Source organism: Bacillus rossius, chromosome 16 (genome assembly GCF_032445375.1).
Source record: "Bacillus rossius redtenbacheri isolate Brsri chromosome 16, Brsri_v3, whole genome shotgun sequence".
In the NCBI taxonomy this organism is placed as follows: Eukaryota; Metazoa; Arthropoda; class Insecta; order Phasmatodea; family Bacillidae; genus Bacillus; species Bacillus rossius.
The window spans coordinates 21592846-21604332 of NC_086343.1; the positions used below are offsets into that span (position 1 = coordinate 21592846).

General features: G+C 35.6%; 1 protein-coding gene across 2 annotated transcripts in view; it reads left to right on the forward strand.

Annotated features, from left to right (window-relative positions):
• Positions 1–9988, forward strand: part of LOC134539801 (uncharacterized) — a 327083-nt gene extending 317095 nt beyond the window's left edge. For both annotated transcript variants that reach the window (XM_063382072.1, XM_063382071.1), the window contains one exon: positions 229–9988. The gene's annotated coding sequence lies outside the window, so the exon portion shown is untranslated. The remainder of the gene's footprint in view (positions 1–228) is intronic.
• The last annotated feature ends 1499 nt before the right edge of the window (positions 9989–11487 follow it).

Genomic DNA, 11487 nt, shown 5'->3' on the forward strand with positions numbered 1-11487 from the left:
CTCAACGGCGATCGCGTTCAAGTAATAGTTTGTGTATGGCGTGTGCGGGAGAATCTTCATATACAAACACTTCATCGAATAACGTTAACAAAAAAAAAAAAACTATGTTCACGTGTCAATGTACCCACCCTTTAATTTTAGAGTTGTTATTGTAATGATTTTTTTTTTCGTGAGTTATCAGTTTACGTATTATTTATATGATTTTTGTTGTTGTTGTTGTTTCCGCAGGTGGTGGGAAGAGCCGATTAGCAGAGGAACACGCATCGAAGCCCTACGTCAGCCGGTGTCGGGGCGAGCGCGGTGCATCATGGGAAACGCGCGGACGAATCAGAACCTCAGTTCGAGCTTTGAATATATATATACTGTATAGAAGTCGCGAGTGGATAGGATTTACTCTACGTTTTTCAGAAGCGTATGATGAGCAGCTTGGGAACTTCACCGCTGCAGTGCGCTGCCGTAACGCCCTGTATCGTCTTAGTTGTTATTTACACGTTAGAGCGCAGCGCTGTCGCCCGCTGTCATTCCCCGCACCCCCCATCCATCATTCACTGCAGCTCAAGGTCGTTCAGCGGGAGGGGGAAGGGGTGTTTGAAGAGTTCGACACTTGTCCGCTAGGGACCACCACAAGTCGATGCCCTAGAGATGGTGGCGATTGCGGCGGTGAATTAACCAACTACCTCAAAACCGTATTAGAAATTTTAACCTGGGCTGGCGACTTCTATACAGTATATATATTGAAAGGTTCGAGCGTCCGGCCGCCCTGATTGGCCAGAACGCTCGCTTGGGAAGAACAACACAAAAGTGCCATCTCGTAGAACAAAACTCCTCGTAGTTACGATTTAAAAAAAAAAAAACTGAAGTGAATGTGATAAAATTCACGGAGACTGGAACTAACATTTTTTTTTATGACGATAAATATTTTTTTTTAATATATATTTTTCTTTTCTTCAGCACGATGCCGTACCTGGAATGTTAGAAGCCTAAAAAGAACTATTTTTTTTCCCGGCTCGCAACTTAAAGGTGAGGACTGATGTTTCTAAGTGTGGGCATTTGGTGCAGTGTGCGAGAGAGGGAAAGAGAAATAACTCAGAAAACAAAATTTCCAAAAAGAAAAACTCCGCCATTCGTGTATCGTGCTTTACAGCTGTGTTTCAACAAACGAAAAAAAAAACTTAATAAAAAATATATATGCGTATATAATCCAAGTCATATGATTTCCGTAAGTTTGCTACCGCTTGTACTGCGTACATCGTCTTGTATTTTACAATTCAAAAGAAATTTATGTCAAAAAAGTAGGTGTTTTAAACGTCTACACTGCAACGTACAACCTGAACACAAATGATTCGCCAGTAGAGGTTTATTTACTTTAAATCGTATTGTATTTACTTTGTGATTTGTAAGTTTAACAGTGATTATTAAAGCTGACTAAGGACACTATTTAATTTAGTTAGCAGTATGTACCGTATTATTTTAATATACCTAGGATAGATTTAGTAGTTTTTTTTTGTTTGAAAAAAAGATGAAGTATTTAGAAGATGAATTCGAAACGATATCAAATCTGTGTTGGGCGACTCAAAATTTAGCATGGGACTATGCATGTATGACTAGAATGGCTAACTAATGTTTATTGTTTGTCATAGTCTAATACGTACTGATAATCTCTTATTTCGAGAGTCAGTGTTTTAACTGCTACGTTTTAGTAATGCAGCTACCGATTGCTAGAGCCACGATTAGTTCGAGGATTAATTCCATCCAGGCTAGACTCAACTTGCAAATACACAAAAGATCCTTTTTAGAGTGATCATTGGTAGAGACCTGCAAAATTCGTGGTTTCGATGGCCTTCAGGATAGACTGCACATACACCTGTACACTCGGGCAAATAACGCAAGTTCATTGGCTGCCGACTTGTAAGTCGTCTCAGCTGGTTTGTCTGTGATTCGATCCTTCTTTGGTTGAGGGTTTATAACTGGTTGAGATTCGTTCCAGATGAACAGTAAGCCAATAGAAAAATTATCTAAGAGGTATATGTGTTTGAATTCTATCCTATCACCGAATGAATCCGCGAATTTTACAGGTCTCTAATCATTGGTCGATAACGAGTTCATATAACTTGCTAGGTTGCACGTTGTTGGGTAACCGCTTCCTGTCATTGTTCGTAACTGGCTAAGGGTCTTCAAGGACATGTTAAGACAACTGTGGTCCAATCATCAACGAGTAACAGATGTATAAGTGCTTCCAATCTACTTCGCTACTCAATGAACCCATCAATTAATCGTGGCTCTACGGATAAAAAAAATATTGTTAAATTTTGCTCTCCCTCTTTTATTTTATTTTTTGTAAATGGAACAGAAATATTCATGTAAATTTACAGATAGTTGTAAATTTGTACATTTACATGAAAACAACTGTATCACTACAAAATATTGTTCTCAGTAACACTGGGTTGAGACTCTTACCCGAGTATGTATGTTTTTTGTGGTCCCAGTACCTCCAACAGTCAAACGTTCTCTGAATAGCTTTCCAGTATTAACTGTGCACATTAATAAGCATAATAAAAAAAATTAAAGACCAGTTATTGAATATTCGATCTCCTTTTCCAAGTTTTAAAAAAATTATGCTTGAATAAAACATCAAATCAAATATAAACTTATGCGCCAGTGTACTAAGAAATATTCAGTATTATCTCGAAAAACGTATTTCATATATGAAAAAGTAACAAAGTCATGTGTTGTACAAAGTAACAACATTTCTTGTGTAGTATTACAAACTATTTCTTGGAAACTGATTTCCAAAGGAATATTTTGTAAAATACAGGATTTTTTTTTTCTGTGTAGGGGAATCAGTCGCTCGTTAAAATTCGTATTTGTGCAACCCGCTTCGTTTTTTCCAGATATATTCTTAAGTATTGATTTTTTTAATGCTTAGTCAATCGTTTCTGCCAAACCAGCACCGTTGTTTGAATATGAGACTACGATTTCGGGATGGACCAGAATCCAGAATACTGTTGATGTTGTTTCACCGCTGTACCGGAAAAAAAATTGGACTTTTCGCAGTGTGTCAATAATAACAGTGCCTCATATAATGAAGAAGAAAAAACACTACGATGGTAACTTATTTGAAAGTTTTTTTTTTTTTTTTAATTTCTGTAATGAATTATGACATGAAAGTTTGGCCTTAGACACATTCAAACGTTAGCAGTGTTTAATAGTTTAAGAATTGAAGATCCTTCTTACCCGCAATTTTATGTTATTGGATCTTTACGCAATTGCACTGCATTTTTATTTTTTTGAATTTTCGTTGTCACTTACTAGGAGTTAGTTTCCCGCATGAATACAAGTAGGTAACGCGTACATTTTTAGTATCTTACGCGCGTTCTGCAAATACAATGGCACGGAAGAGCAGACGGATCACGTAAACGGAGACGGATCTCACGTAACGGAGTATCTACAATGGCACGCATGCGCACTCTGACCAGTACGGACCAGCCCCGCAAGGATTAGTTCCGTGCGACCAATGGAAGCCGAGTGTTTTGCCGCGGTGGTAGCCACGTTTTTTTGCGTTTTAAATACCTTAAAATTCGTTTCAAGTACAAGAACTTCTAGTGTTCCAGCATTATTGCTTTGTTAATTTATATATATATATATACACACACACACACACATATATATATATATATATATATATATATATATATGTAGGGTAAGGTTGCCTATTTCCGTGATATCCCTTATTCCGTGATATTTTTTTGTTTTGTCTCTCAAGATCAAGCGAGTAGCAGTAGATAGTTGGGCCAGATCTCAAAATATAGCTCGCGATGTTCTCTTTCGTAGGGAAGAGGCGGCTCTTCGTTCGCGCGTTTTTTTTTTCATATGGTGCACAGTTGTTTGAAGAGTGGGTACTATGAAGCAATTATACTCATCATTTATACAACAGTAGAGTGAATTTTGTAATGAAAACTTAAATATACATATAACTGCCTTACGCTTTTAAGGATTTAATTTTCAATGTTTAAGTGTAAAAAGTATGTGTAGATTATTGTAGAGGGCTCGTTTTAAAAATATGTATTTGCTTTCCCGTTTCTCTTTTTTATTTCGTTTTTGGGCAAATAATTTGGAAGCACAAACTAAAGCATGGGAGTAACAAAATTATTTCATTGTTGAAGTATGTTTAATCAGTGCCTGTTTTTTCTTGAAACATGTAAATATATATATTTTTTAAATGTAGAACAGAATATTTCATTTATCATTCTCAAACTACAGACTGTTCATCAATTAAAGACACTTGATATCAGTCGTGTCCAAAATATATCCTTCAGTTTAGCTGTTTTTAGTTTTATTATAATAATAATTTTGTTTTAGTTGCTTTACAGTAAGTTTCTTATTTTACAGCCCGATAATGTGTTTATTTCAGTAGGTAGTCCTCGTTCAACAATGGGCAAAGAAAATGGTAAAACCTGTTGATCGTCTGGAAGTAGGAGGTCGAAGTGCTAAAACAAGCCCTGCAACTAGCTGTCAGAAAAGTTCTTCAGGAAGAGTGGACAGTCTAGAAGGCGTCCAAGCACTATAAAGTGCCGTGGTCGACATTTAAAGAAAACGTTATGAGGGCCAATGAACATCTTGATGGGAGGAGTGATTTTAATCTCGATGTGGTGTAAGTTGGTGTACCATTCGTGCTTGAATTATTTGATGTAGAATGTAAACTTGCTAAGTATGTTGAACGTATGGGGGTCATTGGTTTCGGATTGACTGTTTTTGAAATCAGGAAACTCGCGTATGAAATAGCCAAAAAAACACTGGTAAGCTGAAAGGTTTAATGCAGTTAAAGAATCTGCGGAAAATAAAGCGGTATAGGGGGTTGAAACGTTAAAAGGTTCAACTTCACTCTCAGGCGACCTGAAAACTTATCTAGTTATCGTGCATCATGTGTCAATCCTGTGTTAATACAGGAATATTACAATTCTCCAGAGAAAGTGCTGCTTGAACACGATCTTTTGGATTCGCCTCATAGAATTTGGAATTGCGATGAAACCGGACTTATGTTTGTAACATCTGGCAGAAATGTAGTGACTAGTGTTGTAGAAATACGATCACTGTGTTAGACTTGTAACACTTTATTTGGAGCATGTATTTTGTACTAAATATTAATTTTTGTGTGTAAATAGTACTTGGGACACAATTGTGACAGAATTGCATTTATTGGATGTGTTTTATATATTTTTTCAATGTATCACGGAATTAGGATACCACTATCACGGAATAAAGGCACCTATCACGGAGTTAGGAATCCATGCTGTGTTAATTTTAGAAAATTATTATGTTGAACTGAGGTTATATAAATTATATACTACAGCATGTGTTAACTGGCTGTCAAATAAACTTTATATAAAAAAATTGTTACACCTATATAGTCTCCCAAGTAGTTCAGTAAATTCATTAGAAATAACTTATCACGGAATAAGGCAACCTTACCCTAAATCCCGATCGTGTAAGGTTCTCGGAGCTGAAATATATATATATGATTAATTTTTTTTTGTAACCGTGAAATTCAATCCCATTGGTTGTTATTTTTTACGTCTCCGTGAATTTCGTAAGCGGCAGACGCGATGGCGAAATGAACCAGGAGAACCGTCTCCGTTTACGTGACCCGTCTAAGTTTGCGTGCTATTGTAGAAAGGGCCCAAGTCCCATTCTCGAAACAGTTCTTTGTTGAAATTTTGGCACTGACAAAAAAAAATAACTAAAATTCAAAATGATGATTGAATTCGAGTCTTAACATCTGCGGCTGGTTCAGTTGGCGACGAAGTGCGTAGTCAGGAAGGGCCGTGTCTCCCCCCCCCCCCCACCCCCAAAAAGATACTCATAAACCAGCATAAAATAACGAATATAAGGCTCAATTTACGGCCACTGAACGTGAACAATTTATAGAGTAAATAACCTTCTCCTGAAGCAGTAGTAGTAACGCAGTGTACTAATTGAACTACCGTTCAAAAGTGACACGTTTTATTAAAAAAATTTCACGTTTAAAAAAAAAGCACTTGAATGTCATCAAATAGCAAAAAAAAAAAAACTTATTAAAGCATTATAATTTGAAAACTTTTCTGGGGGAGTAGCACAGAATCAGCCATTTTTATATGAATTGAAAAAAAAAGGGGGGGGATTTACAAACCACTCCCCTCAGACCCCTAAATAAAGTCCTATCAAAAATTTATTCTTATTACATCTTCACTTGGTCTCTCCTCTATATCCCGTAAATGCTGACTACACCCATGCTTGTGTTCGAGTGTTTGTAGTTAGTGCCGTGGAAAATTATCATAAAACATCGAACTCTAACGCATCGAGACTTTTTTTTTAATACTAAAACATCAGGTGACAAGCTGACAGAAAAAAAGCCAGCGGGATTCCGTTGAATCTGACGAGGCAGTTTTCAACTGAATTGCGATTTTTTTATTTTTTTTTAAATTATTTTGGGCCACGGTTAAGATGTTTCAAATTCGTAGTGTATGCTTATTGCTTAGTCTTACTTCAATTGCTGACAAGTTTTGAGAATAATGTTTGCACCTAAATAAAATGTAAAATAAATTCATTTGTAATAAATCGTAATTATGTCATGAAATTTTATCTTACTGTCTGTCTTATGCTGCTTACACGACAAAGAAATGTAAATGTGCAAACAAAAATTCTACACAACTATTTACAATGTAAACAGAAATCGTAATATTACACTTATGAAGGTTAAGTAATAAATACATTTTTGTGGCGTAATTTTAAAAAAAACTAGTACAATGTGTGTAATTTCACACACATTTTTTCTGTGAAACCAAATTGTTAAACAGTATTCGGTCAGTAACTGATTAAGTAACTGTTGTGTTATATTACACGTTTGGATGTATGTGTGTTAAATTAATTAAAATCATAATGGTTATCCGTACACTGTATTACTTACACGTTATTGTAAACGTGAATTATTTTGTCACAGTAAAATTAAAACGACCAAACAACTTACTGCAAAAAAAAATTTAAAATTCTTACTAACAAAAATCCTTTTAATTTTTATAAAGTGGAGAAAGTGGTATTTCTAACAATTATTTATTAATGTGCGCAGTGATCAAGAGGTCATGTCACTAGACCGTATGCCAAAAGGTCTCGCTTACGATATTCTGCCGGTTCACTCAGATTATAATAATTATTAACTTTATAACTAAAACTTAATAAAAATAAAGAAGTTATTAATTACAAAATCACGCTATGTTCCGTCACAACGTTAGCGTATATTTACTAACGATGCAGTAAAATTAGCTGGAAATATCGTGGTAAATTTACACATTCTTTGTTAGAGATTATAAAGAGCAAATGATTATTCGCGTTTTACGTAAAAAAAAATTTTTCTTAAAAAAGTTATAAATTACTTAGTTAGAATCAAATCAAACGTCACAGTAGTTACATAAATTAATATTAGCCTAATATTTAACAATCTTGTGTTGCTGGTTTCTTGATGTGCTTTCACGCTATTCGTATATAAAAAAAATATTCATATAAAAACTTTTACCGCCATTTTGAATTTTTCTCGTGTTCGTAAGTATCAAACCTGTGCGTGTTTTTACTCAGACTGTGAACGTACACTAGTAAGTGTGTACAGTCTATTCAAACTGACTGCTAATCGGTGCTCGAGGACATATTTTTTTCCAGAGCTAACATGTCTTCATTTTATATGCAAAGAGCTCTTGTATTTTATAACGTGTAAAAACCTTGTCCCTGCAGATTTTTTGGATTTCGTTTGATCTAACCAGTCAAACCAGTGTGTACATATATGGAGTGTATTTGAAGTGCATTTTGTTTTTATCAGACCTGGAAAATTCGCGGGTTCATTGACCTTCAGGATAGACTCCACAATTCTCTACACATTCGGGAAACTGCCAACTGTTCATTGGCTACAGACTTGGGAGACGGTTCAATTGGGTTGGTCGCAATTTGGCACTTTCTTGGTTAAGGGTTTCTCATTGGCTCACAGTTCTCCTGGTAAAATGAGGGTCAATCACAGAAGCCATAAAACGATCTGCTTGTTTGGGTTTTAGTGTATCGCGAAATGAATTTGCGAATTTTCTAGGTCTCTAGTTATTACCTTTGTCGCATTGTGTTGTGTCTACATGTATACCCTTCAAAGACGTATTATTTTACAATCTTTATAAAATGTGATTAAAACTGTTCACCTGAGGAGAATTGTCAAAATTTTGTACATGAATCCAAATAGGTATAAATTTTTGTAGTTAGAAAACCATATAATATATTTTTTTTTTACTTTGGTAGCGGATCCAGAGGCTCAAGCCCCCTCCAAAAGCATCTGGGTCCACTATTGTTTTAGTGTTTGCCTTGATAAAGCCTATAGCCTCAGCTGGGTCAAGCCCCTCCCAAAACCAAAATTGTGGATCCGCCACTGCATCCAGATGTTCGAAAATCGCATTTCTTCATTTCATGTGGTTTTAAAAAGCCTGGAAGGTTTTACTACCATTTCAATAACAATAAATGTTTCAATAACAGTTAAAAGAGTTTAATACCTTGTATTGAGTAGTGCTTGCTACAATAACCGAAACAACACCATCCTCGTAGTCAGAGATGGACTAGAACCACGATGTTCGCTTGTTAAAACAGGTGTTTCCTCTCACGAAAATGGATGTTAGGTCGTGTCCGAATTCAAGAACACAGCATGTAACTACGTCTATCACTTTTTTTGTTGTCCTGGTGGTGTGTTAGATAAGTTAGAACCTATTCAATTTTCAGCATCTATAAATGGTGTAAGCCAGCTAACATGTCGTTAGCAATAATTTTTAATAAATACATTTCATCCCAGCAAAAACATTAAGTTGGAACTTAAGTTTTCCACTCACTCCATGGAATATTTATGGAAATATACTTAAGTTTATGCATTTGTTACATGTCTATGTATTTGTTTAAAATTCCCTTTAGTAATAAACAAAATTTAATATTTTTATTTTTGTTTATTTTTAATTTTTATTTTTAATTTAATATGTTAATACTATTAAAACATAAAGTGAAAATAATTTTATTGAGTTTTTTTACTATTTAATAGTGTGTTCAATAAAATATAACATACAAAAGTTTTTCAAAATGGCGTTTCTTCACTTGGCAGTACGTGAGAAATAGCCTACAGGATTCGTTTACTCGCATGAATGCAAACTTCAATTTCAATTCCGACAGCTCTCTTGATGTCACTTCCAGGGACAAGTACGTATAAGTATACACTCCAAGAATTACGACAAGGCCTTAGTTGACTTGGTTTTTAATTGCTAACACTCGGCGTTTGATTTGCATGTTATTTATTATTTTTTTTTTCAAAATGAAACCTAAAGTGTGTTTTTTGGTAATTCTCTTCAGCGTACCAGTGTCTTATTATTAAGCTAAACAGTGGATATTTTATGCTGAAATGTTTGTGATGTAAAGTAGATTAGACGAAAGTGTTGTAAATAAAATCAAAAGTTGATTAACAAGTTTTATTGTGTATCCAAGTCTCAAAAAAAGAAAAGACAAGCTGAAACTATAACTTGAGTCATAAAGTTTTTATAAATATTTCGTTGTAGTTTATCTGACGAAGAAGGCAGGCCATATATCTAAACACCTTCTTCGTTAGTTAATAATTGTTGCTATGCTTGTTAAATATGATCATTCGCCTAATTGTGTAAATAAATGCATGTTTCATGGCTGTAATAGAAACTGCGTACCCTAATCGTATTTAGTTTTACTGCTCGCTTGTTCGGAAGTTTGGGAGAGAAGATAATACTATCATTTTCGTATTTTCACTAACGCAAAATGGAAGAGTTAAGAAAAAAAAGAGTGCAGCATGTATCTAAGTTTATTTTGTACTGTGTGACACCATTGTTTCATTCCATTATTATCTAAGCTTGTATTGTGGGTAGCATGTACGGTATGTCAGCTCGTTGGAAATAAATCCATGCTGCATTCATTTAAGATAAGTGATAAAGTGTTCAATTTTATTTCAGCTTCAAACACCTTTGCTTGTTCGACCACTGTTCGCGGATTTAATCCACTCCAGGTTGGATTCAACTTGCCTCTAGGTAATCAGATCCTTTCTAGACTGCGCATGGTTCGATAAATAGGTCACATCCTTTGACGCGTTACTCATGATTGGGTGACCACACCATCTCCTTGTTTCTAACTGGCTCAAGGTCTTCCGAAGGTGTGTCAAGAACACTGTAGTCCAATCTTCAACTTGAAGATGATATATAGGTGATTCAAGTCTAATTTGCTACCCGATGAATCCTCAAAAGAATCTTGGCTCTGCAGATAAAAAAAACACCGTGCTGGCTATCATATGTCATCTATAGGGGTATGCAGATTTCGCGAAAAGATCTGAACACTTAATAGACTGCAACAAGGTATACCAGTGCCTGTGGTTTCTTCCTTGTGATTGGCGGCTGTCTGCGAGAGAAGTCGTTGCCTTATTTGACCGAGCCACTCAGGACGCGTTTGCTTCCGCACTGAATCACTGTGATTGGTGTTGTTACAATCGATATGTACCTGGAAGAAACTCACCCATCAACGAAACACAGACGATGCTACAGTGTTTTAACTTTCATCTAGTCCCGAAATCTTTTCGCGAAATCGTCATGCCCCTACTACCATCCAGTATATTCCACGGGAATGTTATCGTTCTGAAGCAAAACAACAGTCGCGTTGTTGGCTAAGAGGAACACGGATGTGATGATTATTTCAAGTAAATTTTAGAACTGTCTTAATCCGAATGTTAACGGATCGAGTTTTTAAGGCTCGGTTTCTCACGTGTAGTTATTAATTCAATTTTCTTGTCGATACCATTTATTTTCCTGCATATATATATATATATATATATATATATATATATATATATATATATATATATATATGTTATAACTAGTTTACATACTAGCTGAAGTATCCGGCTTTGCCGGGCTAAACACATCAACACATCATAGTATAAGGAACATCACAACCAAGTTTCAAGTCTGTAGGACATACACTTGAAAAACGGGTAAAGTCCCATTGATTGCACAATCTCAGTGCATCATGGCTACTCATCAGCAAAACCGTGACGCCAATCATCAGCTTCATTTTGTGGCAAGGCAGGTAACCACTAGACAAGACGTGACGGACGCACCAAAAGATAGCGCGTTACTAATTCAAGGCAACGTCATCTATTGACGAAGTTCAACCCTAAACTGTTATTAGCGCCTTTAGTTCGCTAGCAGCCGCAAGATTCACTAGGCGGATAGGTTTCGCCAAGGAGAAGAAGGATAAGAAGTTGCCAGACCTTACTATATGACCGTGTGGCGGACATAAAGAAATAACACAAACTCATTGTTTGTGTGTCTATGATCTACCTCCTCTGATGTTCTATTATAAAACTGAATCCATCCCTTTTTCACTGCCTTAAGAATGGAATTTCATTATAATTATGAATACAATTATTGTATGTAG